This window comes from Dermacentor andersoni, chromosome 6 (assembly GCF_023375885.2).
Source record: "Dermacentor andersoni chromosome 6, qqDerAnde1_hic_scaffold, whole genome shotgun sequence".
NCBI classification, from domain to species: Eukaryota; Metazoa; Arthropoda; class Arachnida; order Ixodida; family Ixodidae; genus Dermacentor; species Dermacentor andersoni.
The window spans coordinates 34,497,656-34,505,509 of record NC_092819.1 but is presented as its reverse complement, the minus strand read 5'-3'; positions in this window follow the sequence as shown (position 1 = coordinate 34,505,509).

Below are 7,854 nucleotides of genomic sequence, written 5' to 3'. Positions count from 1 at the left end.
CGCCTCAGCTACATAAATAAGTTCTGTCGAAAGCGCTGGTTCTTCGCATACATCACTCCCAGCACACGCGCCGACGCCGACTTACGCGAGAAATAAACTTACAGGCCTAGAATAATTTTCTCGAAAATATAGAAAAAACACTAAGCCTATAGCCCGTGAAAATATCGCCTCAGGCGCATAAATAAGTTCTCTCGAAAGCGCTGGTTCTTCGCATACATCACTCCCAGCACACGCGCAGACGCCGATTTACGAGAGAAATAAACTTACAGGCCTAGAATCATTTTCTCAAAAAAATGGAAAAAACACTAAGCCTATAGCCCATGAAAATATCGCCTCAGCCGCATAAATAAGTTCTCTCGAAAGCGCTGGTTCTTCGCATACATCACTCCCAGCACACGCGCAGACGCCGATTTACGAGAGAAATAAACTTACAGGCCTAGAATAATTTTCTCGAAAAAATGGAAAAAACACTAAGCCTATAGCCCGTGAAAATATCGCCTCACGCGCATAAATAAGTTCTCCCGAAAGCGCTGGTTCTTCGCATACATCACTCCCAGCACACGCGCAGACGCCGATTTACGAGAGAAATAAACTTATAGGCCTAGAATAATTTTCTCGAAAAAATGGAAAAAACACTAAGCCTATAGCCCGTGAAAATATCGCCTCAGGCGCATAAATAAGTTCTCCCGAAAGCGCTGGTTCTTCGCATACATCACTCCCAGCACACGCGCAGACGCCGATTTACGAGAGAAATAAACTTACAGGCCTAGAATCATTTTCTCAAAAAAATGGAAAAAACACTAAGCCTATAGCCCATGAAAATATCGCCTCAGCCGCATAAATAAGTTCTCTCGAAAGCGCTGGTTCTTCACATACATCACTCCCAGCACACGCGCAGACGCCGATTTACGAGAGAAATAAACTTACAGGCCTAGAATAATTTTCTCGAAAAAATGGAAAAAACACTAAGCCTATAGCCCATGAAAATATCGCCTCAGCCACGTAACATAAGTTCTCTCGAAAGCGCTGGTTCTTCGCATACATCACTCCCAGCGCACGCGCAGACGCCGATTTACGCGAGAAATAAACTTACAGGCCTAGAATCATTTTCTCAAAAAAATGGAAAAAACACTAAGCCTATAGCCCATGAAAATATCGCCTCAGCCGCATAAATAAGTTCTCTCGAAAGCGCTGGTTCTTCACATACATCACTCCCAGCATACGCGCAGACGCCGATTTACGCGAGAAATAAACTTATAGGCCTAAAATAATTTTCTCGAAAAAATGGAAAAAACACTAAGCCTATAGCCCGTGAAAATATCGCCTCAGCCGCATAAATAAGTTCTCCCGAAAGCGCTGGTTCTTCGCATACATCCCTCCCAGCGCACGCGCAGACGCCGATTTACGCGAGAAATAAACTTATAGGCCTAAAATAATTTTCTCGAAAAAATGGAAAAAACACTAAGCCTATAGCCCGTGAAAATATCGCCTCAGGCGCATAAATAAGTTCTCCCGAAAGCGCTGGTTCTTCGCATACATCACTCCCAGCACACGCGCAGACGCCGATTTACGAGAGAAATAAACTTATAGGCCTAGAATAATTTTCTCGAAAAAATGGAAAAAACACTAAGCCTATAGCCCATGAAAATATCGCCTCAGCCGCATAAATAAGTTCTCTCGAAAGCGCTGGTTCTTCGCATACATCACTCCCTGTGCACGCGCAGACGCCGATTTACGCGAGAAATAAACTTACAGGCCTAGAATAATTTTCTCGAAAAAATGGAAAAAACACTAAGCCTATAGCCCATGAAAATATCGCCTCAGCCGCATAAATATGTTCTCTCGAAAGCGCTGGTTCTTCGCATACATCACTCCCAGCGCACGCGCAGACGCCGATTTACGCGAGAAATAAACTAATAGGCACATATCAACTGTGCCACCCACCGTGGTCGCTTTGTGGCTATGGTGTTGGGCAGCTAAGCACAAGGTTGTGGGATGGAATCCCTGCCATGGCGGCCGCATTTCGATGGGGGCGAAATGCGGAAGCACCCGTGTACTTACATTTATTAGCACGTAAAATAATTTCTTGTGTTAGAAATAATTTCCGAGTGCCCTACTATACGGCGGGCCTCATAATCAAATCGTAGTTTTGGCACGTGATACCCTAGATTAAAATTTTTCATTAATTTTCCCGAAAAAAAAATGACAGGATGGCAAGCGTATAAGAAAGTGAGCGCTTTAGAGGATTCGAAAGTGTGCATCTGGGGGTGAGAGAGAGAAATAAATAATTTGCGCAATCTAAAAGAACGGGGAGACCTGGACGGCCTCCCCCCTTTCGTTTCAGAGGACCGCGGGTGCCCGTGGTTTTAGGTTGGAGTTTCGCTGGGAAACAATGAAGGCACTTCTACGTGACGTGCGCTCGTTCCGTTCGTGTCATGCGTCTAGGAAAAGAGGCAAATAATAAAGCTATTGCGCGGATTCTTGTACTGCGCGTAAGTGGGCAATACTCCCATGTGCAGCGTTTCCACAGTTGAAGAAATGAAAGCTGGCCGAGCTGTTACCTATTCATATTCACATTTCGGGTCGCGCATAGAACACACGTATGGTAGAGTGTATAATCCATGGTAGAGTGTATAAGCGCGACTGAACGAGGACGTAGAAGGAAACAGAGGTGTATCGGTTTCTTTCTACGTCCTCGTTCAGTCGCGCGTATACACTCTACCATGGATTCTAACCAACTAGCCCGCCAACGCGTTTTGACACGGACTAAGGAAAGGACAAGATCGCGCGAACGCACAATAGACGAAATTTTCGGCTTGTGTTGTCTAGACCTTTCCTTCGTTCGCGTGTCTCATGCACAACCCGAAGTATGAATATGAGCACACAGTTGGCGTTGACATGGGGAAGTCGGATCGGGAGACTTCCCCCCCCCCCCCACTCCCCCTTTTCCGACGACCGCGTGAGCTCAAACATGCTATCACGTTGCACTCTTAAAGGCGAAGCTTAAGAGGAAGCTTTAGCTCGCGTGCTTCTATCTAAATACATATAAAAGGAGAATTCGTTTTTCTCGGCAACCACATCACCAAGTTTGACGAAGTTTGGTGCATTTAAAAGAAAAACTTAAAATATGGTGACTGTTGGTTCCGAATTTTTGAGTTAGGTCGTCAATTTTTTAATAAAAATAGGCATAAATAAAAATTTTTGAAAAAGACGATACTATCAAGTTTACAACTCTGTAACTCAACAACGAAAAATGATAATACGATTATGTGATTTGGATCTAATAGTACATCTAAAGTGGACAAAATTGATACGTTACACATGAATATAAAAAATTTAGTAATATGGAAATGTAGTCTTTGCAGATCCCTTATACACAACGTAACAAATTAACGTGTGATATGAAATGACCTATCGAATTAGTCCGCTTTGAATGATCTGCCGGTTGCTGTTCACAGAACCGCGATATCTGTTCTTGATGCAGAGCTATGAATTTGTAAACTTCGTGCTTCTATTATTTTGAAACTGTCGAATATTTGAAAATCGTTTTACCAAAATTCAGGGGCTAAATCTAAATTCCGCTTCCAACAGTCACTAGAATTTAACTTTCTCTCTCAAATGCAACAAATTTCTTTAAAATCGGTCCAGGAGTCATCTCAGAAAAACGTTTTTGCATTTTACATGTATTTGAATAGGCCGCGTCGGAGTTGGACCCGAGCTAAAGCTTCCTCTTAAGAGGATGCTTTAGCTCGGAAAGCGGACGGAAAAAGGAAAAGCGAGACGGAAGAAGAAAACTGTATGCGAAAATTCCGAAATATTTTAGCATAATGGCGTGTGATGGTAAACAGCGCGGAAAACGAAGACAAACAGCGGGCGATCACAACCAAATTAAATTTTAATTGTTTTATTTTTATGGTTATGGTAGAATTTTCATATTTACAAACTCATGCAGGCTATACAGTCCATCTTTCGATTATAATTTAGCCACTGAAATTTTGGACTGCCTGACATTTTACTTAGACCTGCCCGGTTCTAGGCCGAACCCCCAGAGTGGGTACGTGCCAGTATACCCGAAGGATCTACGTCTGCGTCTACACACGCACACTACAAAGCGTTTGCTATGAATCAAGCTGAGATGCTACTTCCACAATTAGCACAATGTATCGGAACGTTTCTGCGAAACCAGAAGACCGAGAAAATAAAATCTCATTTCCTATTTACTTTAAGTGGCGTCTCCCATTAGAGAAGTTATAACCTTGCATAAAATAAATTTTTAAATCATAGTAAACATCTAAAAAATCAACTTGGCACCAACACAAACTCGTTTTATTTAATCAACACTGCAAAAGCAGGATACCGTTGCAATCAAGAAAAAGAAGTTCGCAACATGCTGGGCAGTAAATGCCCATTACTAAGTGAGCCAGGTTTTATTCTTCCGGTCCTCCTCTTCCATGGAGCGTCGGCACTGAATTTCTGCCACAAAGTATGTCATTCTCCAATATATTCGTGTGAAACAAACGATTGTTTATTACTGACGCGTTATTTCATTATTTCTACACATCTGCTTTGCGTGAAAGAGGAGTAGCACGCTTAAATGCGGCAACTTCTGCTAAATATGACGCGTATTAATCGATCAGCAACAATCCGTCGGTTTTGACGTCGTCGTCTCCGGCAAGATAACGTGGTAAGCGCTAACGACAACGCATTGTATGTGGCGTGATGCGTGGTGCCCTAATGTAACTTTAACGACGCTATTTCCTCAGGAAGCGTTACTGTTCGATGGCGTTCTCGTTGCTATGCTAGTTTGTCCTGCGAATAGCGTTACCACTCTCACCACAGTAGCAGCCCCCCACGTAACGTTATCGCCGACTGGTTGTCGGCGCATAGTGAAGCGCGTTGCGAAAAGGAAGACCGGCAAACGCAGCCCCTACACGACGTCGTCAGCAAGGCTTTCGATGCATACAGAGAACGCGCACCGTGGGAGAATAAATTGCATTTGGCATCGTATTGCCAGCGCAGGGAACGTGACCAAATTGAATGCTTCGACGGGCTCGTTCCCTCGGTCGAACCAGCGTCGCATAGCACGAGAACTATAGACTAAAAGTGGTTATGCAAATATCTAGCCATCGCGCAGTTTCCTATCTGTATGTATGAGATACGAACAGAGTTTTCTTTAACATATTGTAGGAATAGCAGCCTGAAACCTCGTAGAGGAACACGATGGAATGAGCGGACATGCATTTTTTTTGTTGGCTTAGAATTCGATCGTTGTTGGCGATTGCGTTAGGAATATATGTCTGGGTATTGTATCAATATCCGGGCTCTGCTGCATATTGACGATGTGGTCCTTTTGCAGCCGGTTTCATACGTAATACAGTAGGCTTATTCTGCTAATCTTGTCTGCATTTTCTACAAAAAAGTTATCTCTCTATACATTCTCCTCATCTTGATGTTTAAACAATACACCCGCCTCAGCAAGCGCTCGGAGAATTCACCAGTATTCTTTTCTTAGGCTCGCGAGTAATGCATAATGGAAGGCTAGAACCCAAATAATCATCAAAAAAGAAAAGAAAAGAAAGAGAGCGCTTGCTGAAAGATTAAGCGAAGGTTTTTTATAACGGATAATTAAATGCCATGTAAAGAGACACATGATGCGTTCAACTTTAGATAAAAGAACTATGCACTTGAAGATGTATATTTACTGTCGTAAGAACATTTAATATTCTGCCTTGTGCTAAAGTCTTGTGTTGAAGTTGAAGAAGGCGAGAAGTCTAACAGTGTTTGTAGTTTAGCAGTTTTGTAGTCTAGCAGTGTTGTTGTAGTTTAGTTGCTAAAGGCCGGGGTGGTAGGCCAAGAAAGCTTCGTTTTAAATCCTTTCCTCCTTTCATTCAGCTACGCGTCAAGACTGCCTCTTCCCATTCCGCCACCCTCTCTATGCCTCCCATCCCATGAGAAGCTTGCGTGTGCGGTTAGTAGATGAACGATCACGAAAGGACCAAAGAAAGTTATCCCTTTAAAAACATACCGTGGTTATACCTTTAAAAAACTACGCGCCTCGAAATTCAGCAAGTATGTAACTGACCAGATAATAGAACAAACTATTCACGACGATCGTATTAGTACAAAGACAAGAGAAGCGAGAACGGCAGAATATAGGGGAGGACGCTAACTGCTAAGACAGATATGGACATGCTTGCCACTCTGAAAAAAATAGGAGCAACATGTTGTTGTCAGCCTTCAATGTGTGTTGGTTCGCATTATTTCTTTCCGGTTTCTTTCAATGAATAAAAATATGATGTCCACGAGTGATCGTTTACTTTTTCGCAAGTGTTTTGAACCGGTGGCGACATTATTTGTTTTGAGTGCGCACATATTTTTGAAATCTGTTGCAATGGGCATTTCTGTGCCTTCGCATGTATGAAAAAATAAAAAAAAAAACAGCAACATCGAAACGCGAGAGAAAAAAACCTTCGAAAATGCTTTTATTCTGCAAGAAAAATGGACTCCTGGCTATACGGAACACCGTAACAAAATGGGTGGTTACTTGACCAGTAACAAACTTCACAGCTTCCGGTACTGAGGGTATACACCGTTACGAGCGACGGTCCTTTCTTGTTGAGGACAATATATTCGTTATGTTGACAAGCGATGCACGCACAAACCGCGCCGTGATGAGGTTCGCCATATGTGCAATGCACAAATGCTTCTGCCTGCGGTTTTCAAACTGGTTCAAGTGAAATGGGCCGGCTTGGCGCCCCAGCTTTGCAGCGTTAGCAACGCCGTCACAGCGTTCCCCAGCGTGGAGTAGCAGGCTAGAGGCGCTTCACTCAGGCCGACCTCTCCACCTTTCTGCCATTAAATAGTATCTCTTGCTGTTATGGCAGCTATTGACTCTTGCCGTTTCGTTGCTTTTCTTGCAGCATGGAGAAGGCGGGGGTACGAACCGCGAATGGTCACTATACGCCGGGTGGCAAAAAGCGCTGGTAATGCGGCTTTGCGCCGGCTTGTGTTCGCTCGCATCATTCGTGGTTGCGGTGCCTCTGCGCATTGTATATCACTCGGGACAAATTCTTCCAGCCTAATTAGACGCCACACATAGAAGTGATTTTGGTTTAGCTGGTTACTTCCGGGACTTCGAAATAGGCGGTACCTTGTCTAGTGCGTACCCAGGAACATATCGTCGGAACAACTCCAGGTACCAGCTTTCTTAAGTTGCATTCTTTTCAGCAGTCTTCTTGTTTGAAGTTGCGAGTGCGTACGACCGAGGAACAATAGTCGTTGTAGACAACAAAGTTATTTCCGGATATCTTTGCCGTTCACGGTTTTAACAGGACCTGGCCGGCGGGAAACTTGCGGAATGGGACGCCACCACAACATATTTAGGTGGAATCACAGGACGGGATGCAGCACGCAACAATCTCTGCTCGGGCGCAAGTATCGACGCACCTAAGCACGAAAAAAGCATCAAACGAAAGTTAAAAAAAAAATAGCAGAGGTTCGCCATAAGGGGGGAAGCAATGAGTGCGAGAGCAATATGTTAGAATATTATGCGAAGTGGAAGACTCGTAGCTTTGTGGCAATACGAAAAGAAGAAAGCTCAAACCGACTAAGTAAAAACGAGCCATTGTGCTGGGGTCCTCTGTTTGGGACCTTCCATCGGACAACTTAATTTTAATGTCTTTCTTAGCGACTTTACCAACACTTTTCCGCATCGGGTGCGTTTCAAACCCCTTTCGTGGGCCGATACCGGAGGTAGCCGCACAACTGCGCTAATAACATTACATCAATTTCAGGTTTGAGCTCTGTTATCGTATCGCACTTTTAATATTTGAGAGGAAGCTTTAGCTCGGGTGC